Source organism: Prinia subflava, chromosome Z, assembly GCF_021018805.1.
Source record: "Prinia subflava isolate CZ2003 ecotype Zambia chromosome Z, Cam_Psub_1.2, whole genome shotgun sequence".
Taxonomy (NCBI): Eukaryota; Metazoa; Chordata; class Aves; order Passeriformes; family Cisticolidae; genus Prinia; species Prinia subflava.
In genome coordinates this window covers 3,361,198-3,387,900 of record NC_086283.1, presented here as the reverse complement: position 1 = coordinate 3,387,900, position 26,703 = coordinate 3,361,198, and the positions used below count along the sequence as shown (strand labels likewise).

The 26,703-nt window shown below is 40.1% G+C and overlaps 1 protein-coding gene across 7 annotated transcripts in view; it reads left to right on the top strand.

Moving 5' to 3' along the window:
- The first annotated feature begins 2,502 nt into the window (after positions 1–2,502).
- The window catches only part of LOC134563799 (tripartite motif-containing protein 2), a 69,964-nt gene continuing 45,763 nt past the window's right edge, over positions 2,503–26,703 (top strand). For 2 of the 7 annotated variants that reach the window (XM_063422074.1, XM_063422073.1), the window contains exon 1: positions 13,079–13,606. The gene's annotated coding sequence lies outside the window, so the exon portion shown is untranslated. Of the gene's footprint in view, positions 2,648–13,078; positions 13,607–23,226; positions 23,494–26,703 lie in introns of those variants that run through there. The other 5 variants (XM_063422071.1, XM_063422075.1, XM_063422072.1 and 2 more) reach the window with 5 other exon arrangements.

The following is a 26,703-nucleotide window of genomic DNA, read 5'->3' as shown; positions in this document are numbered from 1 at the left end:
ATATCATGTACAGCGTTTGGGCACTTGATCCAGATCTGTCAAGGGCTTTTCATGCCTATCCTGTTCCATACAAAAATCTAAGAGCATAAGGTGCATAACATGCAATATATAGTTGATGGTAGAAGATTTGTAGCACATATATTTTATATACACTAATGAAACATCTCTCTTCCTTGAATGACTTTTCACCTATTCATTTTTTCTCCTACTCTCACTCTGATACATTATTTCTATATTTTGTGACATGTAGATTGTAGAAAAGAAAATTAGGTAATTTGATTTGATGAAGTAGGGCATTCTCTGCCCTAGAAGACAAGGTAAGAAAAGAGAGCTTTGTAAGGAAGAGAGAAAGCTGAAAAGCCGGGCCTTGTGATGAAGAGAGCTGTGGGAGTGGATCAGTAAGAAAGGAGAAACTCTGAAAAGGCCTTGAAGCTCAGGACATGAAATCGTGGCTTTCATGGAGGTGCAGGCAATGTGACTGTGTAACAAAAGATCACCTCAGCTGCTGATTTTTTTTGATGAAACTAATGCAGGTGCATTGAGAATAAGGTCCAGGCTCAATAATCAAAATAATTAATCATATACTGTGATCACACAGTGGACCTGGGCAGAGATTTACATGTTAAAAATACTAGAAGAGAGTGCTGGTAAAATAATGGTGTTGGTATGGATAGCACTGACTGAGTGAGAAATCTGGGCAAAAGTAGATGCATTGTATGTTATGTACCTGGGTGGCAACTGATGAAGCTGTGCAATTGCATCAGAATCTGAGATGTCATTGAAGAACGTGCCTAGTACGTCTCACTGTGAAGAAAAACTTGCAAACGTGACCCGAGCACATTGCGATGCAGCGCTTTGTGCCAGAACTCTTGTGCAGCCTGTCAGCAAAAGCAGAGAGCTGCGATACGCCCGCCCATCTGAACGAGGTGTTAACTTCAGCATCTGCTTCTGCAGGGAGTTCAGCTCCTTTATCAAAGCAGAGGTGGAAAGAAACCACTTGTGCCAAGACTACACGGAATGAAGTGTGACTGAATTGCTTTAATTTGACCCCAGAAAAAGGATCTTAAAATTAGGAGTTGTCAGGGCATTTCATATAATATGCCTAAAACACAGGGTGAAATATGGGACTGGAGAAAAGCAGAAGGCTGAAAAATACAAATGGATACTCATAAATCACTGACATAAAGTGGTACAGGAGCCTGCACAAGCAAATAGTAAAACCTGGATAGAATATAACAAGAAGTAGAGTGCCTTTGGGAGTGTGAGAGAGGGTGGAGTAGATGCTGAGAGATTTAACCAGAAAGGTCAGAGAAAAAACAGTGAAAGCCAAAAAGATGACATCGTTTTAAAGGAGGATTTTAGTTGTTTCCAAAGCAAAAAAGAGCTCAAAAAGCCTGAGGCTTGAAGCACAAAGCATGGTATTTATGTAGGGAGTTATTATAAAACACTTGATGAAACAGATTTTGGTGGCAGACGGGCCTCACAGCCAAACTAGAGACATGAGAAACTAGGACAGAACTGGGATGAAATGGGATCAGCGGCTGTAGGCAGGATATTCAATTAACTAGGAGCAACTCAATTCAAACAACAAAGGAGAGAGGAACTTGGGCAGACACAGGTAGGAACGTAGATGACTGAGGCAAGATCAGAAGGAGCTTATATTTCAGGGAGTATTCACTCCATGCAATACCTCTTTTGTCTCTGTGTTAAAATCAGTAAGATAAGCATTTGCTTCTGTGCTACATTACCTTTCCCTGAAAGGAGGAGAGACAAGGAGGGTATAGTGTGGTGCTGAAGAGAAGGAAGACTTAACACCTCCACTTTTGACAGCAATAGCTTGCTAGAATAACATGGTTGTCTCACAGAAACTTACTCTAAGGTGCCTCTGTTGTGACTCTGCTCTTTCCAGGAGATCAGGACCCAAAGAACAAGCAGTTAAGATGGAGGCGAAGAGAAGCAATCCTAGGAGGATCAATAAAGGTTAGGGGGTCAGGTCAAGAAGGTCAAAGTAAGACATTTATGACAGAGAAGTGAGAAATGCCACTGTTAGCAAATAAAGCAGATAAAACATGTTAGGAAGGATGAGAATAAGAAAAAAGGATGGAGAGAATTAAAATTAGAGACTTTGCAAGTGAAACTTCTATACAGTGAATATGAAAAAAAATTAGTTTAGAGGTCTTTTGTTTGCTTGTATGTTTGATTGACCTAAAAGAAACAGTGTATTGGAGATGCCTGTGGGCTCCCTAGAAGTATTTGTATGAATATACAGCAAATACGTGCTTTTCCTGGAGTGATCTATTGATTTTTGTTTTTCCTTCCACCTTAAGCATTTTAATACCTAGCTGTCAAGCCTTAGCCCTTCCCAGTCAGTCGCTCTTGTTCCCCTGCTTAAGAATGAAACGCAGTATCTTGAACACCCAGAATGCGAAGAAGGAGCTAATCATTGGCTCGCATTGTGGCTGGCAGGGCAGGCCCGCCTCTTTGGCTTGTGCTGACAAGCTGTTTATGTTTGTGCACGGCCACCCTTTAACTCAGCCGCCCGATGGCCGTAATGGGACCAGACGCCTGAATGCTGCAGGGAGCTAAATCTTCTCATCAGAGTGAATTTCAGCCTCTGATTCTGCCGCCTGGACTCTATGGAACACTAGTAAGTAGCCTTCTGTCTTCTTGTGGCTTTTCTCATAAAACTAAGGGCATGTTTTAGCAAGGCAGGTAGCTGCTGTCATTCATTAAAGCATTTTCCTCTTGTCTGAAGTAAAAGAGCAGCTGCTTTGTATGCAGAGTCATTACTGCAAGGACCGCACAATTTCAATCTCAAATGAGACCTTCCTGGAAGGCAAAAGGGAAGAAGTTAATAGGGACACAACTCATGTAAACTTACTAAATTGTTGAGGTTTGTTTATATATATATATATATATATATAAAAATATAAATATTAAAAAATATATGTAAAATATATATATATACACACTACATTTAATCTGCATCTAGTTCTTAATTTTAGATGCATTTACAGTATTTGACCATCCAGTCTCGTTTTAAGCAGCAGCAATTTTTGCAAAGTCATGAGTAGTGTGGTTTGGAAAAGTGTGAAATGGCTGGAAATGAGATACTATAAAAGAAATGCTCCTCAAAATGCTGATAGGTGCTGTCAGGTTTGAAGATACATACCTAGCAATAGAAAAAAAAGTCGTGGTCAGAGATTTCAGTCCTCTTTGTTGACGGGAAATTGTTATTGGGAACTGTTCACAGCTCCACAGAGCAAAAGACTGCTGAGACAGAATAAGCATGACTTCTTGCACCTTTAGTATGCCTTTTCTAATTTTCAGAAATTGAAATCAGATATTGCCCGTTTAGGCAGTATTCTTCAACTTATATCTGCACTGCATATATTGACAGACATTTTAGACTTCCTCTTTCACCATTTACACTAGCAAAGAAAGTCTTAATGTCCCTGTCAGAACTGGCCACCATGCAAAATCTCAGAAATAGTCTGCTCCTGAAGTTCAGGCAAGTCTGTGTGTAGATTTCATGTGGTAACTGAGGCTCAGGCTGTGAGTTCAAGATACATGACGGGGAGAAAAGTGGCTGTCATTGTAAAGAAGCATGTTCATTATTCCTCTATTTAAAATCATGGGAAAATAAGTTGCAATGAGATCTTCATTAGCCTTGACTCGTGAAAAAAAAAAATTAAAAACAAATCCAAAGCCACGTTCCTTTCAGCTTGTTTAGCTTGGACCCTGTGGATGTACCCAACAGGGGGAATACCTTGGGGGTTGTGCCTTTGTCTGCTATACTGCTTGTGTTTTGTGGCAATGCACAGCTTCCTCAGACAGCCCTGGTACAGAAATTTTTGGCTCAACAATCCTACTCACCTGTAGGATATTAATGACTGCATCATTCAGTGATTGAAAAGGGGCAGTCAAGCAATATTATGTTTAGAAAGCAGTGGCTAAGAGACAGCTAGACAGAAACTTTCTGATAACACTGATCAAATTATAGGCAGCTGTTGTACTTAGTACATTTTAGGTGGGTCTTGATGCCTATGGTTGTTCAGCTCTGAGTCTGAGCCTTCTCTACAGCAGTACAATGCATGTGTGGTAGTGTATGAATTAAAGCTAATTACTGCAATAAGCTGCTTCTGTGCCAGGCTGTGAATACAAGCCAGAGTGTTTCAGTCAGTTGCACTAAGCAGCAGATAGATACTAAGCCTTGATTAGTAAAGATGGGTTTTGTCTATAGATTAAGAAAGCAGGATCTCGGTACTTAAATGAAAGCCATGAGATACACCATACACCTAGGAATTGTGCTGTGCCCTTGCAGTACATAATTAGGAGTAATGAATATGCTCACCACATTGTCTGTCTCTCGACTAAAGAAAGAAATCCCTTGTGCATCACGAGCTCAGCACAACATGGCTGGCTCTGAAGGGGCAGACTGTGCCTGTTTGATTTGCATCAGGGTAAACAGGCAGAAAATTAAAATTGATTTTTTTTCCTCCCAGAGAGATGATTTTGAGGATGTATTTACAGGGCTTGCTGAAACAAGGTGCTGAATCAACATCTTTCATAAAAGAACTGCTCTGAACTGAATATGCTATAATTGCACTTTTTGATTCTGAGCTGGTAGGCAGTTTGTGAAAACATAGTTATTTACTAATACTCATTAACAAAGCTTTCAGATGGCCTGGGAAGCAGAGAAGCATATCTCAATCTACAAAAGAAGGAGATAAAATCTGCAAGGAAGCTGGAAATAGAACTGCTTACTGTGGTTCATTTTCTTTCTCTGGTTCTGTAGGTGCATTTGCCAGCACTTTCCCGTGGCTGAGTATTTAATCTGCAGGCACACTTGTAATATAGCTATTGTTCAGTTGTTCAGAACTTAATGAAAGGTATTCAGCTGGGGTTGACTGAAACTGTGACCTCTTATCAATATTTTCCAAATATACTCACGGATTATTAGATTATTATTACCAGATTATTAGATCCACTGTATTTCCCCTACGCTGCCCTTGGGAATGTCAGACCAGCTCCCCAAATGGATCAATATCTTGGGAAGGAAGCACTCTAGAGTGCTAAGAGTTTTGACTTATTGGAGCTTTAATTCATGACACTGGGCATTTGAATTTTAGTGAAAGCAGAAGGCTTAAAGGGTACTTTTTGCCTCAAGATTTACTATAAGCAGGTGCTCTGCTGATACATCCTATATGCTTGACACACATAATTAAGGTTATGATAAGCGAGAGCCTGTGAGTGAAATATTGTGTGTGTCTCCCTCCCATCAGCTGCTTGAGTCTGACCAGGAAACTGAACTGTCAAGTAACAGGAAAACGTCTGGGGGTCTGAAAGAAGCAATAGCAGCCTTCTGTCAGGTTTGGATAGATTTCCCTGTAAAATCACTCACTATCAGAAGTCAGGTCTCTATAGTGAATCATTCACTATCAGAACTCAGGTCTCCCTAGGGATAAAGAGTTTTCACCCATGCCTATGAAAGCTCTTTTTTGTTGTTTGTTTGGGTTTGTTTGCTTTTTGGGTTTTTTTTCCCCCAAATCCCTTTTCCTAGGTATTAGATACTTTATAAGGGATGTTGGTTGCTACTAAAGTGGAACATACTTGTTGGTTCTAAACACATGAAAAATACTAAGCATGCAGCCTTTTCTGTTAAAAAAGCAGCAGGGCTGTAGTACACAGATCTCACTCATACATTAAGAGCAGACGATCTTCCTCTAATGTGTGCCTTTTATTTTGATGGTGTTACCTCGAGAAGGTACTGCTCTTAGGAAAGAAAAGGATTGCTAGGCAGGTTATATTTGCAAAATTCACCCCAGGAGAATAGAGAAGTCTCTCAACCAGGTATCTGCCACAGGTCTTATTCTGTAATGTGGCCTGCCTGAAATACAATGGAAAACTTGTGTCATGACAGAGAAAAAAGGGATTATTCCCTACCTTCCTTGCCTGGGACAGAGAGTGAATGGCAGTGGCTAAGTTGTCTTCAGGTCTGTGCTGTCTATAAATCATCCGTATCTACCAGTTTCCACCAGTTCCTTTGACCTGTCTCCCTCCTGTGTGACATATCTGGCCTCTGTGCTAGCCAGCAATGCTGAAAGAAACAACCTTCAGTGGCATTCCAGCACTTGCACTGGCTATGCTTTGTTTTCATGCTGGGAAGATGTTTCCTTGGACTCCATTGACAAGCCCCAAACTTTCTTCTTACTGGAATTACTGGCTTACAGAACAGGCTCTCTGCATTGCTGCTTTGCTTTGACAGTGTGTAAAAGGCACAGTTGTGCAAACTACCCTCTTTTAGGGTACATACAATACTGGTATATTAATTGTAGCCTCCAGATGGCTTATTTCTCTCTCTAGCTCACCTCTCTCCAGCCCAGACAGCAAATTGAATCCTAGTATATGCTCAAGTAGGCAGGAAATATTATAGATGGCATGGTTTCTTCATCCATGAAGACGCTTTTAAATATTTCAGTTTCCTTCTTTTTGACCGTGTAGTTGCCAAAATGTCTAAGAAAGCAGCAATTTTAGCTTGTAGCATAAAATTAGAGGGTAAAGAGGGTAGCTTGCTGTGTTCTTCTTTGTTGCTGCTGTCTAAAAAAATTATCATGGCTGTCATCAGCCTTTTCCTCTTATCACTGCTCGTTCACAGCATGTGAAACTGAGAAGCATTGTATGCGTTAAAATTCAAGGAGTGCACTGCCATTTCTCTCACAAAATGAAATCATACTTTGGCTTGTTTTCTTCTTGACATCTTTCTCCTTATGCAGCATCTTCAGTTGACACTTTACCTAATGCTCCCTAATGTAATCTCCTAATGTACTGTCAAAAGTTAACATTTTTATACTAATATCCTGGCATAGAATTCTGCAGATCTTACTCTGGCAAAACTCTTGCTGAAGGCAATAGAGAGGCTGGTTACTTAAGGACTGAAATGGGACTGTGAGAATTACAATCTTTTCCTATATGTGTGGTTTAATTTCTGCTTCTGGCTGGGATGCTTAACTTTAGTGTGATACTTTTAGCCTTAATTTCAGTTAGTTTTCGAATGTGTAAGAGCAAGTTGATAAGTATTTCATGAGGTTAATATCAACTCCAGCAATAGCTGAATTTTCAGCACATTTCAGACATTGCCTTCATGAGACCATCTGTCTAAAGAAATGTCTCCTTCTCTCTGTTTTCCCAGTAATTTTCTCCTGAAACCCACTCTCTTCTATCACTTTGAAATCTATTCTCAACACTCACACTTGGGGATCTAGAGCTACATAGAACATTTCCTTGGATCCTAGTGGCTATGGAAAACATGATACTGTCACATTCCAATATACAGATGGGAAAGTGTGAGCCAGAGCCAGGGCTAATGTGGCTCTGGCTGCAGAAGTGAGGATGCATGTGGATGGAGCAGGGACAGTGTCTTTTATATGCATGTGGGTATGTAGATAAGGATAGTTTCAGTCGAGAAAGTCTTGTTCCCTGCCTGCCCCAAAGCTCTGCTCAGCTTCAAGCTGGTCAGCCTTTCACTCTGGCTTGCAATGTCTTCTGGCCTCAGGCCCCTCCTGCTTAGTCCAAGTCTCCAGCTCATGCCTTTGTAGGGAGGGCATGTAGCTTTTCCCTGTCACCCGTGCCCCTTGCCTCACTCTCAAAGTTCACAGCCTCTTCACATTTCTGCCACAAATCTTGTCCTATTCTAGAGGCACCCTTTTCCCCTGGCCTCCCATGTCCCATCCTCCTGGACCTCCATGTTCTGTGCCATTCAAGATGCTTGTTCTCCCTGCATCTCAGTCGTTAAGAGCTTCCCCAGAGCTCTTTGCTCCTAGCTGTATTCTCTTCTACTCTCTTCCTCACTACAGCCCAGTGTTTGCAGTCTGAGAGACAGGAGGCTCTTTGTTCTTCCCTGGAGTCTCAGGTTCTTCAGTGCAAAGGTCTCAACATACTTTCTTTTTCCTCTTTATTGTACTTGAAGGCAGGAAAGTAGGACAGGTCCAGGGTAAATGAGGCATGTACTAGATTTTGTGTGCTGTAAAGGGGGATAGCTCCAGGCAAGGTCAAAGAAAGAAATATAAGCCAAGAAATATATAAGCATGTTGGGGGGCGGGGTGTTGTGGTTTTTTTCGTTGTTGTTGTTGCCTTTTTTTTTTTTTTAATGTAGCCCTTTCTATCTATTTTTCTTTGCAAACAAAGTGTCCAGTATTCAACAAACATTTTGTGAACCAATTTCAGACCCAGAGCTGCTTTTGAACTGTTTGCTGTGATTCTTCATGTGCACATTTCTTTGTGTTACCCGTCACATGGTAACATTTCTGATTCTTGGATGAATGATGTTTTCAAACAAAAAGAGGGAGGGATTTGGACACATTACTTTTGGTTCAGAACTCTTCATGAATGCAGACATATGAGAATGTCTTACATCAGTGTTTCCTGGATATTTGCTTTTGAAAGGAAGCTTACATGAGTGGAAGTTTGTGAAAAACAGTAATACTGAGACAGTACAATTTTACAGGGGCCAGTGCTGATGGTTAATTTCACAGAGTAGCAAACTATGACTTAGAGCAGTGCAGAGCAGAAGTGTGAGCCTGGCACAAACTGAGTGTATACCCATATTTAAGAGATGTGGTTGCCACAGAAGTGTGATTGAAGACCTTGAAGTAATATTACAGTCAGGAGGAGTGTGGGGCTTACCTGCTGTTATATGGTATATTTTTATAAGAAGCTTGAGCATTTGGTTGCAGTTGTCATTCTTTCCCTGCTCCAATCTATGTCTGCAGCACTCAGTGGACATCTATGAGCTAATTCACCTCTCTCAGGCAGAAAATAGATGCATTTTTTCACAGGGCAGTTTTCTGTCAGGCAGTGAACTGTATCTGTTCACTAGGGAGTCTAACAGGTGCCTCAGTGTGAGAAGTGTGAAGGTGCTCTCAGAGGGGAACAGGGGTCTTTGAAAACAGCTTAATATTTGTCTTTTGAAATTATGATCTTCTAATATTTGACCTTCCCTGACAAAAACCACTGGGGCATATGCATTGCAAAGTGTTTGCTGACTTGTTGCTTAAAGAATATGAAGTATCCAGCCATTAACTCCTGTGCTACGGACTTCTGGGTAGGAAAAAGGAATCATCATTTCATTTCACTTACAAGGGAAGATCACCAATGTGCTTGAATAAGCTCATGTGCCCCAGGCAAGCCTAGATCCCTGCAGTCACAGATGTAAGTGAGATGTGATGGGAAAAGTGGCTTAGTTATGCTTATTCTCACATTTTTTTTTTTTTTCTGGGGACAGCCAGGGACTACTGCAGGCAATAGTGAAAACAGAAGCAGCCTTGGGGCCTCTCCAATGATGACATCAAGGTTAATAAAGCATTGTGTTTTTGTCTGAGCTGCATTTGTTCTTTCTGTGGAAAAGAAGTGATACATTATAAAGCAAAATACATACATCATGGAGAAAAATACTAAAAGGCCTGAAACAGCCCCATTCTTATCTAAGAGTTGGAGCAGGCAGCAAAGGATTATCACATGATATCTCTTTGGAAGATCAGCTAAAAATTATGTGTGTTTCTGGAGAGGGACAGACTTTTGCCAAACTCAAGTCACTGGGCAGCAAGATGAAGTGCTATGATAAAATACATGACACAGACCTACTGAGTACAAGTTCAGCATTTGAACCCAGACCCAAGGCAGCTGTTCTGTGTGCTGGCTTTAAAATGTTGGTGATAAAATGATTCATAATGTCACAGCTAATCTGTCTTTTAAAAATGAGTTATTGTCACTGCCAAAATCAACGTTATTTTATTTCATTAGGTGGACTGAAGCTTCACCTTGAACTCTTCCAGGGGTAGTTTTGTCTCAGTTTATCAGATCTGTGGTTTTTCAGTTGGTACAAAGCCTGCCAGCTTGTTTGCATCAGATGACTCATCTAGAGCTTGAGTTGTGACCGACTAGAAATCTGCATAAACTTATTTGAAGTACTACACCAAGTGGCCTAGTGTTAAAACCAAAGGTGAACATACACCTGTGGTGAGACCCAGGCTTGTTAATCTACCATCCTGAGCTTCTACCATTTAGGTAATTTCACAGATTCAAATTAAATAGAAGGTGCATGCTCCACCAAACGGAGACCTTTCACTTGTCACTCTCTGAGTATTTAAGCTGCAAAAAACCTGGTTGAAAATCAGATTGCTTTCAGCTATACCTTTGCAATGCGTTGATTCCAATACAACCACACTAGATGGGAGCAGAGTTCAGACCAAGAGAGATACATATTCTGCCACCTCCTGTGTATCACAACCTGTCCAACACTGACTGAGGAGGGACACTTTTCCCTTGCTTTAAGGACCATGCAGTGGTGTTTAAAAAACCTTTCAAGCATCTACATATAAAGATACATAATCAATATAACCAGTATCTAAGCTGCAGCCTACTCCACTCTTCTCCTACTAATATTGCTAACATAGTTGATCTTGGTGAAAAATTTATATGGAAAATAACAGGGTAGTTTTGTAGCTGGCATTTGAAAATATCCTAAACGGAAGCTGCCATTTTTCTGAGAAGACATTTCTCCTAGAAACTTGCTTCTCCTATCTGATCTGTTATTTGTTGCAGTCTTTCCTATATGAAGCTTTCCAGAGTAAATTTTCTCACCATCTTCCATCTCCATTTCTCTAGAAATCTAAGCTCCCTGTGCTCAATAGGAACATGGTGCTTGACTGCCCCATAATTCATGGAGACAAAAGGTGAGAATGTGAGCATCAAATGATGCCTTAGAGCCAGGCAACAGTGAGAGGACACACAGCTGGCCTGTCTGGAGGCAGGAGCTATGTATGGACAGTAGGATACTGGTACCTCATAGGGATGAGAGAAAAGAAGAAGTGAAAAACACACAAAAGAAGGAAATAAAGTTAGTAAGAATGATCTCCAGAGCCTGGAAAATGAAGAGTCATTTAAAATTGATCTACTGTTTTTGAATCTTAAATTTTCTTGATGTTTTCTTGAGCAATTGCTATTTATGAAAGCCACCTTTCATGTAAATGGACTGATTTTTTGAGAGAACAGATACATTGAAGACCACCTGTGCAATCAGTGTGAATTAATGCATTTGCTTCTTTGGGGGAAAAACATTCAGTCAGCAAAAGCATCACAAACTGAATGTGGTTATTTCCACTTACTCTTCTCTTTATTACCATGTTTCACCAAAAAAAGCATTCTTAATCCAAATATAACAGTCATTCAGCTTGTCCTTGTACAGTGGGGAGAGATCTGCATGCCCAGAAAACCACACAAGGACTACTCTCCTGTGGCCCATGAAATAAATTTCTGTCCCCAAACCTGTAAGTCTGCTCTACAAGTATCTGGTTGTTTGGTATCATGGAAAATATCACTAGGAATATGATGTCAGGCAGTCAGTTCACCCCACTTGTTTACTACGTGGGAGAATAACTCAAATGTTAGCAAACCCTGCTTATTGCTGTTTTAAAAATTACTGTTGTTTAGTTCAGCTGACATCTGTGCATTTTGTGTGTTTTGCTGCTTACTACCTTGACAGGAGAACAAAAAAGAAGAGAGGAAAAATGCTAGAATGTAAGTGAAGCTGTCTAACTTTGGTAGCAGCTGAGCTGTAGAGCACATGGAATCTGTTCTCATAGACCTCTTGTTTGTGTGGGGTGCCCTGGTGTCTAATAATACAGCTGAGTTCATGTGTACCCTTTTACATTGGATCACTAGATTGTATTTGACTCATCTGGACAGCTGCCTTTCACAAAAGCTGTAGGAATATAATACCTTTGGGATCTCTACCTGATGTGACTGAAATTATTCAATGGGTTATACAACTCCTGGAAGGAATTGTGACAACACAGGTAAAAATAAACACAAAAAATTAATTCATAATTTCCTCCTTTGCTTCTAGTGATTTAAAGAGCCTTGGTTTTTGGGTTTGGTGTTGTTGTTGGTTTTGTTGTTGTTGTTGTTTTGTTTTTTGTTGTTGTTGTTTGCTTGTTTTAAATTTTCAAAAATTTTAAAATCATGTCACTGCTTTTGGCTTTAACAGTCCAGTTGTGTCAGTTCTGCATCCAGGTACAAATGAATAGGCAATGAGCACAATTCTGATTGTACGAAGATGAAAAACTGAGCAAGTGACAAGGTGCAAGACTTTCAGGCAGAGCGTTTACAATGGTGTTTTTATTTTGTTAATGATTCACTGTATTGATTCACCGATGCTTTAGTGAAAGCTGCCTTGTTCAGAGAGTCTCATTGTTCAAGCAGAGTAAGATTATTCCCAGAAGAAAAGCTTGTAAAAGTCTTCTGCTAAAACTAACAACTAAATAAAACTTGTTATTTTAAGGAACATACAGATAACAACAACTTTAATTTTAAGCAATGGCAAAACTTTTTTTATCCACCATAATTTTTTCCCTTGATTTTCAATTGGGAAAAGAATCTTCTTGTGTCAGCAGTCCTGACACAAAAGCCATGAAGTATCCAAAAACATAGGTGACTCTTTAAGCCTTTGGTAGTTAACTATAATCAGGGCACTAGACCTTTAAATAGATGAAAATAGAGGCTGAAGGTGACTTGGGGGCTTTGAGTCATGGACTTTCATGGGGTGCATATCAAAACTTTGCTTCTGCTATTTTTTGTAAAATGTTTATGCTGGTAATGAATGACTTGAACCACCCTAGAAGATCCCTATTCAGCAACTGTCCACTGGCTCTGGGTTGACTTAGCAGGAAAAAAAACCCAACAAAGCAAAGCAAAACTTACCAAAACATTAGGTTTGCTTCCCACCTGGAAGCATTTAGAGGATGTAAGGGGATCGACGTTCACTTCCCTGTTTATAAAGAACAGGTTGTTCCAAATTACTTTCTAAACTGTTGAACGATTTCATATAATGCAGTGGATTTTCCTGCCCCGTTCCAGAGAGGCTGGCGGTGCTGGGAGCGAGGGAGGGCTGCAAGCTCTGTTTGTTTCCACAGCGGGGAGTGTGGGCACCCGGCTGCCAATTCCCGCAGGGGTGGGTGGTGTTCTGGGCGCCCGGACGCTGCCTGGGGGAGCAGTCAGGCATCTGCAGACGGGAGAGCAGCGCGCCGTGGGGCCAGCTGTTTATTTTCAAAGCCTTTGTGTACCTCAGGTTACTTATTAGGCTGATGCTTGGGGAGTTCTGCTAAAACTGGACTGTGTACGTTCCCTGGTTTCCCTGTAATTTGCAGTTTATGAAAACCAGATGGATGACTGAGTGCTCTGCAAGTTAGGGTAGGAAGGGGATCTTCTGACATAAGAGCAGTTTTTACAGAAAACTCTGAGTTAAGAAGATTCAGGCTCAAGCTAGATTGCTTCTTCCCTCCCCCCCACTTTTGTCTATTTTTACTGCATCATTGGTATGTATCCAAGGAAAGTCGGCCATATCATTCGGAAATACAAGGGGATAAACTTTTGGCTGTCGAATCACTTCAGGCTGAGAGACTCCAGAGTAAATTAATTGGGAGAGAGAGAGAGAATTAAAAGGAGGGATTTCTTTAGGTGAAGTTTTTTGGTTGTCTGCTCTGCCGACAGCAGTGTAAAATAACGAAGAAACTACAGCAGTCCTTTCCCACTGTCTTTCAAAAATAATGTAAGTTACCCTTTCAAACTTATCTCTGTATGTTCGTGTGCTTTTTCTGCTTTCGAGTATTTTGTGAGAGCAGTGGTTTTATAGCCAGTGAGCTCTTGCCAGGAGCTCTGCTGTGTGTGTGAGTGAATTGCTTTGCCTTTCTTTTTCTTTTTTAAGTCAGGGTCGTAGCGGGGAAGCCGAGCAGTTTGACACCGCCTTTCTTTGACAGTCGTGTTAGCTCGGCTTTAGATGGCTGTCGAAACCTTTAAACCTTTTCAGTGTTTGTGCAGAAATTTGTTTGTAGCTGGCAAAAGACAATAGCAAATGTTTTGATTGAACTGTGCATGTCAGGCTTGCAGTAAGAGCAGGCGTTTCAAAGGGACTGTGTGATGCTGTGTAAAGAAGACAGGATGTGACAAGGGAAAACAAATGTTTCCTGCTCTTTAATATTTAGAAGAAATAATTGAAACAGAGCCAAGGAGTTTGCGTAGGAAAGAAATAGTGGTGTTTATTCAAAGCAAAATAATGACTCTGTAAATCTGAGAGGACAATGCCAAGGTCTAATTAGGAGAGAGAGTTTACTTTTTACAGTGGTTCATTTTTGAAGCTGGAAGTTGTCATTAATGTTGCCATATTCTGTTGTGCTTTTGTGAAGTGTAACTTGAGCCATTACCTGATGCATAGCTCTCCATAGGTTATACAGGTAGGTTGATTACTCTCCTTTTATTTAATTTTGGTATTTTCAAAATGCAGTCTAGACAGATGGATAGGTTTATGCAAAGACAAGGGGTATAATTATAGATAATATACCAGGTGATATACTAACAATAAAACAAGAAATAGACCAAGAAAATCACCCTGAACATGCATCAGGCCAAAGCAATGACACAGATCTTCATTTCAGGGAGATAAATGAGAAAATTGTTGTGAAAGTACAATGACTAAATATTCCTTAGATAAGGATATGGCTTAGGAAAAGTTGCTTTCTGTTCCAGACTTGGATTTTTTATTTTTGTGGGCAAGGTATTTATTATCTAGATAATAGTCTGTGGCCAGCTATTATGCTCTAATAATCAGAAGGTTTTTTCCCTCAAAATTCCATATTGATGCTTGTGTGAAAACAAATGACGTTGACTAGCAATACTAATGAGAGCTTCTAGACAATGTGAATATTTTTAATAATTTTGGGACTATAAACTGTAGGGCTTGAAAAGACTATTAAAAGGGTTTTTTTGTTAAAATCGGTATAAACTTGTTTATATTCAAGTTAGTCCCATAATTTTCTGGATAATGTCTAAAGCATGGAGTGGTTATAGAGAGAAGGTACCAGAAAGCTACTGTACCTGGTCCTGGGAATGCATCATCCTGCTCGCTAACAAAGGCACCACAAAGAGGAGGTTGTTCCCTGTTTCCAGAGAGTTTGGGGGAGGAATCAGTCTGTTAGCTGCTGACAGAATGAAATAAGGCTTCTGTGCTTTGGCCCTCATCCAGAACTACTAACCATAAACCAAAAGTTTCCTCAAACTTCTCAGCAGAGCATTTGACAAACTTGAGCAGTGAAGACATTCCCACGCCTGATCTGAACCTGCAGTGCCCACAATTTGGTTATAAAGAACAGATTAGTGTTTTCTTCGTGGAAGGTTCATTTCAGTTCTTGAGATGCATCCTTTTTAATGAGAAATGGCTTTGATAAGCCTTTAATAATTACATTTTTCTTCAGGGAGAATGCTAAACAGAACTTTGGTTCAAGGAGCACCTCTAACACATGCTGCTTGAGGGCCAGAGGGAAACATTAAGTGGGTTTTATGATGGAACAAATTCTAGATTTGATTACAGGGTTTCTGGGGAGAGAGAAGGATTAAAATCATGAAAACAATTATTTCAGTCAACTGGGAAAAGGTCTTGATTTCTTTATGTAATTTGTACAGGGAGTAATTATAAATAAAAATTAGAAGTACGTATACATTTAAGGCTTTGGGGGAGCGGTGGGGGTATGTGTGTCTTAAAAGTTCATCTTTTTCATGGCATTGATTTTTGATGAAATCTTGCATTAGAGGCTAGATTTGAGAAGCAGTGTACATGGTCTAGTGGCACACACAAGTGCTGACAGAATTCCACTAGTCCAGCAGCATGCACAACATTTGGAACATCAGACCTTACCTGGACAAAGATAATATTTCTGCTGGGGGATTTCCCCAGCCCATGATACTATTCTTTTTCTGGCAATCCTGGTTTTAGCTTGAACCTCAGGTTGTTTACTGGAAAATCCCAGATAATTGGTGCTTGAAGCCATCATGAAAGCATGCTGGGCCTGTCTTTGCCTGATAATGGAATTTCACTAATTCATAACAAAACTGGATTTGGACAGCTTATGTAAACACAATGATGCTCCTGATTCCTTTGAGAAAAACTGAGAAATAAATTAACTAAAAAAGTACTGGATGCTCTAATCGAGAGAACCAAGTGCTGTGCATTACTATACTGAAGCTGAAATTTAATCATCTGCATAAAGTATTAAATGTACACAGTTTTGCAGAAGCATGTTATACTGTGTCTAGACACATGAACTGTTTTTATAAAAACAAAGGCACAATGTATAGTAGGATAAATTCTTGAGCCACATGTAAAAGGATTTGATTTGATCTGCTGGCAAGCAAATTGTCTCATCAGAATTAAAGGTGTCTGAGAATACAAGTGTAGCTAGTCTGAACTATTTTTTTAAACATAGCAGCAAGCATATATTACTGCAAGTAATAAGTTCAGTTTATAAAGAGTGTTCCTTAATACAATGGCATTATATGAGGGAATAACAGTTTAGATTTAATCAGCTGTTTAACGGACAATGCAGTATTCTGTATTATAAAATGCCAGTAATTCCAAAGCCCTAAAAATTTTCTTCTGGAATTCTGCCTATCCATATTTTGCAGAGTAGCATATATGAACTTGCCTTTTTCAGTTATTAAAGAAATCCAGTGACTGCCAGATTGCAATCCACTGTTGCAAATGCTACACTTGGCTGACATCTTCAACCAAAATTGTAATTATTGATAATTATATGCCATTTCCAGAGACTACAGGTTGTGGTTATGTTTTCTGTTATGTTTCCTGGTAAAAAAACAAAGGTGGGGAGAACTAACCAAGTGAAATGCATGGCATGAGCTACTAAAAAACTGGACTGAAAACAAAAATCAATATTTGTTGAAAGAAATCAATATTGGAAAGGAAATAAGGACTGTTTAGAGGTTTTTAAAATACCAAAGGGAAAAGAACAAGGCTTAGCAGTCACATAAATGGACTTCATCTCTCTATATCTCCACTTTTGATAAGTTACTTTTCAAGACATGCTCCTTCTGTTAGAATTGGACTTTCTCTTCTATTTATTATGTGACAAGAATGGATTGCAGGCAGTCCCTTGGTGTGCTGTAAGGTTTGTATTAACATGTCTGTAAAGGAGAGAGCTGCTTGGTTGCACACACTTAACAAATGAAATTTGGAAGAATTCCTGTTTTGAGCACAAGATCTCTTTCTTTCTTTTTGTTTTTGATCAACTGAAATAAAGATCACCTTCCACTGAACAAAACTCAGGCTGAACTTTGGAGAAATTAAAATGGCATTTCGTGTCAAACTTTTTGAAAGTTTTTATTTCTGTTAAGACCATGTGTTATTTTGGTGGCTTAAATAGATAAATATTTATTGTATAAATTGTAACAGTAAAGGCATTTGCCTTTGTTTTCTACCACAGACTGTCTAAGTATTTTCTGTCCACAGTCTGTAGACATATTGCGTGTCGCTCCTTCTAATAATTGGGGTGGCTGGTTATATTTGGATTGGGCATTACGTATTTTGAAAGGTGATTTTAGCTGGAAGTCAGTAATTTAGCTTGATCAGAAATAACAGTTTATAACTGGAATACCACACAGTGAAACAAATGATGTAACATGTCACTAATGTTCTGTGTGAGGACAGCCAAGGATCTAGTCAGCTGAGAAATCTGCTGGCAACCAGACAGACTTCCTTCTGGCTAGCTGGACTTTAGGGCAAAAACTCAGAGGCAAATCCCATTCAAAAGGAAGAATTAAAATTGGAAATGCAAATGAAATATAGTTCTAGAGGTGCTGAACTCAGCAGCAGGTAGGTGTTGGCTGGCTCTGTCTATCTGGTGACTGTGTAGTTGCAGTAGAGTTAAAAGAGGCACAGCTAAATTAAGAAGAGACTAATCATAGACACATGAAAAATGTTTGCAGCGTGTATTCTGGCTCTTCTTACATTACATAGTGACCCTGCTAACACAAGCATCAGAAGAAACTCATGCTGAAATGGCTGTGATGGTTTATTGTTAAATATTAAATCTAGGTGGTAATAAGAATATGCCCTGCCACTAGGAGAAGAGAAAGGACTTAAAAATTTACTGTAATCATGTATATACCTAATGTTCCCCTGGAAGAACTCCAAACAACTGCTTTTTAGAGTCAGTATTTTTGCTCATATGTAAAAATATTCATTCTGTCTCACTTTAAAATCACCTGAATATTATCAATTTTGGATGCATTGTAGGAGTGGTTAATTAGGTGGGTGGTGATCTTCCCTATGCAAGATGGATGCTCTTAGTGAAAGAGATGTAAAGATTGAAGTAGATGCAATTACTTCTGATCAGATTTTAAATGCTCGAGATGAATGTTCAGCAATTTGCTTGCTCCTAATTCAGTATGGGTTTGTCTTAGTGTTATTAGTCTGCCTAAACACGAACATGTGTATGATCAGTCTGTTTATGCGTGACTTTCTGTTCTTTTGTCATGGAAAGCTATTTGTTTTGTGCTGCCATGAGCTTCTGTTCTTGATTTTTTTTTTCTTGTGGTTCTGGAATTAAAGAGTGACAATCCCACTTTTCTTTTTTTTAATGGATATTGAATGCTAGTTTTGAGGATGCTCCTTCAGTGAACATGTAATTTGGAAATTTGTCATGCCTGGACTGATGGCTTAAAAGAAGTCTTAGTGCCTGTGAGGATCCATACTGTGCCTGCCTCCTTGTACATCAAAGTTCTGCAGAACCTGTTTATTTGTGAGCTTGAAGGTGTGTGTGATGTCTACCAGTATGTTTTCTGAAGTACTCAGGGGTTGATTTAGCAAGGAAAGAGCAGTGTCCAGATTATTTTGAACTGCATAATTCTGCATAGTATGAAAATATGGAAGTGCAAAATGCTTCTGCTACCTTTTGCAGAACAAAAACCCTCCAAAGTAGTGATGAAATCTTGAGCAAATACGCTTGAAACCATTACTTACAGAACAACAACAAATTGCACTCAAAAAGATTGTGCTGAACTTGGAAATGTACTCGAAAAGATCCCAACAATTATGGGTTTAGTGTGCTTCTGAATGCATTAATCTCTGTACTTGGCCTTGGAGAGACAGTATGTGTCCCATATTTAGCCCAAACCATATTTGGCCCATCATCTGTACTATTAGAGAACCTGCATATTCTGTGAGAAATGGCACTTACAAAAGAGCAGGTGTAGCAGTTTCAATGATGTCTTCAGGGCCCCCTGGTTCTTCTGAGAACAGCTGTAAGTTGCAAATACTTAAAAATTCTTCAGGAACTCAAATGACCCCCAGGAATGAAAATGCAGGACTGAGGAACAAGCCTCAGCATATATAAACTTGTGAAGAGAAAAAGCTGCCATTTTTCTCTGCATTCATTCCGTTTTTGATTTGGTTTTGCTTTTTCTGTTCTTTTTCCAGTGAGGAAATCAGTATTCATGAAATTCCCTTCTACAACTTTCTCACCTATAATCCCTCTATTGGTGGAAGTGTTAATGTAAACCTTCAGGGGTTAATTCCCACAAGATAAGCTTCTGCAGATGCTGGTTTGTTTTGTTTCTGTTTTCTTTTTTTATCTTGAAAGCAGATTTAGAGCTCAAGAATCTAGAACTCAAGCACTGTGCTGAAGTTAGGAAACCTAGGGCCAGACTGTCAGGTAGATCTACAGATTATTTCATAGCATCTGAGGGTATTTTTTTTGTCCTGAATGTTACTCTTGACACAATATACACTATGGGCTAATATGTGGTCTTTCCAAAGTGCTTTCAAGTTTTACTGGACTCTATTCAAATAACTGGTTCTTCTTTTATTACCTAATTCTTAATCTGCTCGAAGTAGTTTTGGGAGCAACTGGTCTATATGCATCTCAGCTCACAAAATGTAAGATAAAATTAAGTGCTGCACCATGAAGATTTCAGTCTGTTTATCAAATAAGCAGTGATAACTTTTTGTCTTGCATCTAAAACAGCTGGAAACAAATTTTGATTGTAAAATACAGACATGTTCTGAGATACTTAGTTCCTAATTAAACACAAATAGTTTTTCATTAATTTACAAAAGTAATCCTTTACTTAAAATCTCTCAGTGGGAGTTATGTGCAACCCTTTATTACACAGAAAAAGAAGACATTAAGTATTACACTACATGTTCTGTGTAGGCAGAGAATCCCCTCATCCCTTAGCATTCTCATTCTAATTAGATTTTACTATTCCATCCTGTAAAACTTAGTTAAAAACCAGACTAGATTAGAGCATGCAAAAATTTTTGTGTATATTAAGGTGGATATGCGAAAGAAAAAATAAGGAGTAGTTCAATTTCCTCTGTTGGCACAGTTGAAAATTTTTGTTTGTCTTATCAGAAGCTGACCTATTACAGTCTTGAATACAATTAATTGTAAAAGTAGGAAGATTTCTTCCCCTGTTTAACTTTTGGGATGGGTTTTTATCTGTGCTTCTGAATGGTGGCCTTTATCCTTTGAACAACCATCATTGTTTCATCTCTGGGATGTGCTAATGCAGAAGGCCTGCTCTGAAGATGTGCACAGTCTGAAGGGACCTTTGATGATGAGGGTGGGCAACTTTTAAATGAGAAGAACCATGACAGTGATTCAAGGCATGATTTCCCCAAGCTCTATGGCATTGCTTAATATATTAATAGTACAGAGTACCTGTGCAGAGAAACCAGAAAAAGGAAATATCACTGGAAGTCTCTTTTTTTTTTCTTAAGTATGAATTAAATTCAAAAAGGTAAGAGGAAGGGGGAAAAGAAGTGCTAGATTATTATTGTATTCACTTTAAAAGGGTTCTGTGCTTGGGGTGATGATTAGTCGTTCACCATAGTTGGGAGCCTTGTTTATATGACTTGAAATGGGGTACCTGCTAAAGGTGCTCTGTGGCTTTGAATAGCGTTCCTCGTGCGACAGTGGTGTAATAAGGCAGATGTCTGCAGGATTCATTTCACCTGACATCACTAAGTGGCCCAGCTTTGCAAAGTGATAGAAGCAGCCCTGTAGAGCCATTCATGGCCATTAACTATGCCAAGAGGGAGTGGCTCCTGTGATGTCCGCTCTGAGTAATTTGAAGGTTTGTCTGGGTCAAATCAAAAGTAAATCTAGCCCAGCCTTATAATTTGGATGGTTGCTGACAGTAAATGCCTACAGAAGAGCACAAGAATGGATCAGAGATATCATGGTACTCTTGAGAATGATCTTCTGTATTCACTGATTTGTGCTTCCAGTGCTGCTCCTGGTACAGGTGGTGTCTTTAATCAATTTATTCACCATGATTTGTCTGACTCTCCTGGAATGTCCGTAAAATACTAACAACTGTAGCATCCTGGACAACGGGTTTCACAGCTCACAGGGTGAAGAATTATCCAGCAGATTACTGGTATCCACAAAAGAGGCTTCTCCTCTGTGGCCAGTAGAAAGGAATAGTAAAAAGCAATAGACAGAAATAATACATTTTGAATAAAATGTAACTCAAGAGGACAGTGGATTCCACCTGCCGAAAACCTAATGACGACTGTTTCATTAACCTTCCAAAAGCATTTAAGCTATTTGAAATAGATCCTAAGAGCTTCTCACTGTGGATTCTGAGTTAGAAAACTTCAGTACCTGAGGTAGGGCTGTCTCCATGTCCTGTTTGTAGCTGGTTTTTCAGTTGCTTGTAACATCAGTGCTTACATCTGGTTACTTTGCATACACCTTTCCTGCGTTTTATCACTTATGATGTATAATCTGTTTCAGTAACAACATGGTGAATCTTGTCACAGTCATCACAAGGACTATTTCTAAAATCTCAGGCAGTTCTTATATTCACTTATAGAGTTTTTCCTTGCAAAGGACAGAGGATACTAAGATCTGCTCCTATTCCTGACTGCAAGAGTTTCATGCTATATAAGCCACTGTCTTGCATCTCTTTCTTTACAAAGATAGTCCTTATCTAAATAGATGGCTGGCTATGAAAACTTACTTTGTAGTGTAGAAAGTACGTAGTGTCACAGATACAGTTAAATAGCAACAGTCTAACTGTGTTTGGCCTTAAGATATGGGCTACCTATGTTTGCAAGGGAACTTGTGTGGTGTGTAGCAGGTGTCTATCACAGCAGGATTCTGGTACTTGAAAGAGATCTCCAGGTGCTATCACAATCCAAATGATAATGTGGTTGATTTAAGGCAATATTCTTCTTATCTCCCCTGATGCCAGATTTTTTTTCCAGGTGCCTTTTTTTTTTTTTAACAGACAGATGCATTCACATCGTTATTATATTATAGTTTCCCATACTGTCCCTAATTTGATTTTTATATACACAAAAATGGTTTTCCTGTAAAGTAAAATGGATGTGTTTTCATGGGGAAATTAATGTCCTAAATATCCCAGTTGAGCTTGGGAGTCTTAGAATTGTGTGTATGAGTGGTTCTGCTTTATTCCTCTTTCATTAGCTGTTGTTTCCTAAGTTGTGATGCCAGTTGAAAAGACTGATATTCATGCAGGAGTGTATGTACAAGGTATCCTGAGAATGTCATTTCTGCAGAAATCTAACCTACATCAGAGCTAAGCATTTGCTTATGAGCAGCCTGGCAATGCCCCATAAGGGCCTTTGGACATCTGGCCTGAACCTGCAAGAGATGTCTGAGAGGAAGCTTAGGGGAGTTTTTTTGGAGATGAATGGTAAAGGTAGACAGCTTTGTGTTATGTATAAAACCTTGTACCTCAGAGAGAAGGCTTGAGTAAAACTTGGGCTGAGCCAGAGGGGCTGCTTGGAAGGAGTGTCTGGGGATCCTGCCCACACAGGGATTTAATGGACTTTGTAGGCAGATAACACATGTTACTGTGGCTGTGGTAAAACTCTGCTGTGGAAGCACATGCTGGGAATTGATGCATTTCTGCAGGCAAGACACAAGGTGCAGGGAGTACTTAATGCCTGCTGTAGAAAGGTTTCAGCCTTTCTAATATTTCAGCCTATTTCCAATAACAACAGTTCTTTAAATAGGAACGCTGGCATGCAATCAGCAAATGAGTGTCCTTGCTGAGGACTGGAAGGACATGTTTACTGGGTGAAGTTCAGCTGTTGTGTGTTTCCAAGTTTTGAACTGCTGGATCTGACTGCTGGGAAGTCAAATAGAGTGTCCCTGTGAGTGCAGAGGTGGAGGACACAGTGTCTCAGCTGGCACGTTTGAGCTCTGAGCACTTTGAGCTCCCACTGACAGCCGAAGATGGCTTTTTGCTATGGTTATTTGGTCTGTTCAGCTCCTGTGCCCACAACCGCTGCTAAAACCCACAGAGCTCCTTTTGCCAAGGTTGTCCTGACATTGTTTCTCATTACTCCTGGTGCTGCCAGATTACCTGCTGCACACAGCTATGTGTTTACCTACTTGCTGTGAAAGTTCAGCGTTGCACTTTTGCCAAAAGAGCCTGCCTGGGTACACTTCTTTCCTGCCACGTAACGCTTGAGCAAGGTTTTCTGTGAACCCAAGGACAATATACATGTTTAGACATATTGCTGTGTTTTTGGAAGATACTTTGGTTCAGAAGAAGACTTGGCAGATATAGAAGTTAACATTGCTGCTGGGCTGTGGACAAGAAAATGAGGTAGGTGCTATTCAACAGCTAAGGTAAATATGGAGGTGCAGCAACCAATGTTTTGTATTTTAAACAATGTAATTGTTACAGAGGATGTGAACCCAATTTCAGGCTGCTCACATGCTGGAGAGGGGCTCTTTTTTCTTCCTCCTTCTTCATCCTTATCCCAGTACATGTTTTTGCGCTAAGAAGACAATAATTCCTTCCTCTTCTGCCTCCATGTTTGCTTTTTTTGATACTTAGATTCTATCTCCTGTTTCTTGCTATGAGACACCTAAGGTGGCTTGGGTTTCTTTACCTCCTGGTTTGTGTTTCATGTGTTATATTTGATGGAAGATGGGAGTTTTGAAGGCTGCAAGAAAAACATTCTAAAGGGTTGGCACCCTCTTAAGTTAATTTTGCAGAGAAGTTACGTGGCTTGTAGTAATTGCTGAGTGCTGCTTTCTCCCTTGCTGATTTGAACTTCATGCCAGTTCACCAAAATCCTACTGAATTAAATGGAAACAACAGAGGAACTTTTTGGTGGTCATCAGACAATATTTGACTAAACTCCAATACCTGAATGTGTGTTACCTCCCCTAAAGGGAGAGCTGCAGTGCATATGCAGCATGAGGCAGATCCAGTCTCAGGAGGGAGTGAAGGGCGTAGTCTCTACAATTTTTGCCACACAGTTCCACAGTACCAAAAGCATTGAGCATTTTTTGCTTCCATTTATTTTTTTTACCTGTTGCTCAGCAACTCTAAAGAAAATGCCAGAGCATTTCTCAGCATATCTTATATGTAACAGCACGTAGAAAAGACCAGGGACCTTTTTCCAAATCGATTCTTGATCAGCCTCCTTCATTTTACTCTATTGTCTGTTTTTCTGCTCCTAGAAGTATTAACAATAATTAGTGTGGAGTCTTCATGGGGTTCTGTTATTTCAAGTAGCATTTCACAGCAGATGTTTATGGAAGCAGCAGTGTTTTGATGTGCAGTTTTAATTATTTGTCAGTTGAGCTTGGTTTTATTTGAGCCTGTATACGTATAAAGGCTGAACAGAGATCTGTCAGTGTTCACAAGACCTAGAGAGTCAAAATTGTGCAACTATAAGGGTGATAGTAACAGTACCAGTAGTCAGGGTAGGGTTTTTTTCAGCAGAGATGCTCTGACTCACTGCTCTGGATGGCAAGTATACAATTTAAAATTCTTTTACTTAAAACTGTACAACATCTAGTCCCTGAAATAATTACTTTGACATAACTCATTGCAGATTTTTTTTAGGAGCTCACCTGTGAATATGACATTTTATTAAACATGGAAAGGGTGCTAAATTGTTGATTTAAGTTCTGATGCTGTAATTTAACCTGATACTTCTATCCTGTTATTTCCCTTGGTGTGTCCTTTCCATACATTTCCTACCCCTTGTCTCTGAAATATCATTTCTGAGAATTTGGGATATTTCGTTGAGGATTCATGGAGGCCCATTCATGCATAGTCCTCACATGTGCAGTAAATATAGTGTGTTCCAGCTGTTTTGGAATTTATTGTGCAAGGCTCTGACTCAAAATGAGGTCCTGAATACCTCAGTCACACAAAGAGCCTCTCAGTTGGAGATGACTGACGTGATCACACAAGATGATGGTGATCACACAAGCTCTAACCTGCCAGACTGGTCCCTTGATGTGTGCAGTGCAGCCACCAGCAGCTCCCTTCTCCATCCAAGGACAGGAGAGCTGGGAGATGGGGTCTCGGGACAGAAGCAGGACTATTTACCTCCAAAGGGGGATGGAGAAGGGGTATTGCAGAGGCACAAGTTGTGGACACGAGGAGAGAAACGTGGATATTAGATGCCAGCCATAACCTTCCCTCTACAACTGAAGTATAAAGCATTAGCAGGTTTGTGTCTGAAGAGGTCCACCCATGTTTCAGGAGCTCATCCTTTTGTAAGCTTTGATTACAGGCTGGGGAAAGAAGGAAGAAAAAAGAAAAAATCATTAAACTTAACACTATTAAGCGAAGCTTTAATTTGTAGCAGTGGCATCTATTCTCGTTATTCTTGTGCCTTCAGGAGCTGAAAACTTAAAAAAAAAATCTAATCCATGACATCTGTATCTGACAGTGATACTGAAGGTGAACCCATTGCTGTGCAGAAGGAATGCCAGAATACAGAGCTTGTTTCTGGTCACTGCAGTGTCACTTCAATGGCAGATACCCAAAAGGGAGAAGAGAAAGAATAACACAGAGGGGAGAAAAGCAGTTTGTGTCAACTACAGTGGTGGAGAGAGGCAGGAAGTGCAGTCCTGCCAGAAAGGCTCAGGCTGGCTGAGCAGGGAGGCCAGGCTGTCCCAGCCGTGCTGCAGTTGTGCTGCAAACGCCGCAACCTTGGCAAGCTAACCAGGCATAAGCAGAAGGTAGAAGGAAATAGAGGGTGGCAAAGTCATAGGAGGCTCTGGGAAAGTTTCCAGCAGCTCAGCGTTACATCCCAGGCAAATCTTTCAAGTTGTTTGCCTCCCAGGCTATGACAAATCCCTTGTGTTGGGTCACAAGATTTGGGGAAAAACATCTGCTCTGCTGGATCATAAGATGAAGGAGTGACCGTGGCTCACGGCTGTGGCTGGTGGGGAGGAACCAGGACCCAGCAGAGCTCCTTTTGGGACAGACATGCCTGCTGAGTACAAACCCACAGTGGGAGGAAGCTATTGCTCTTTTCAAATGGTGTAAGCTACAGCTTGGACTTGGAGGATGTGGAGTGAAGGCTGAAAGTTGTACTTGCTCTCTGGAAGCTGCTGGGTCTGCATGGGTGCACAGCCGCACTGGGGAAAAGTAAAGGCCACCAGCTCATGAGGCCTCATCCATGGTTTCTATCCTTGATTCCTGGTATGGGCATGGCTCCACAATGACAAAGCTTGGCTGTTTCACTTCACTTGCTCTCCTGTCACCAGGGTCAAGTTAGGGATGTGTGGAGCTGGGTGATGGTTGTAACAGCCCATCCTATCCTATGTTTGTGTTCCTCAACTAATCGTTTCCAGCATGTTGGCTTTGGGTAATTGATTTCTGGTCTCTCAGATCCCCACATCCCTTACTTTTCAGTTAGCCTTAGTTGACAGGACTGTATTAGCTGTTCATTTATTTTGAACTAACCTAATAATTTTTTTTCTGCTGACCTTAAAATCACTTTTGTACAGCAGGGTGAGCTGTACTACTCTCTATTCAGTCAGTATATAGTACAGGGTTCAG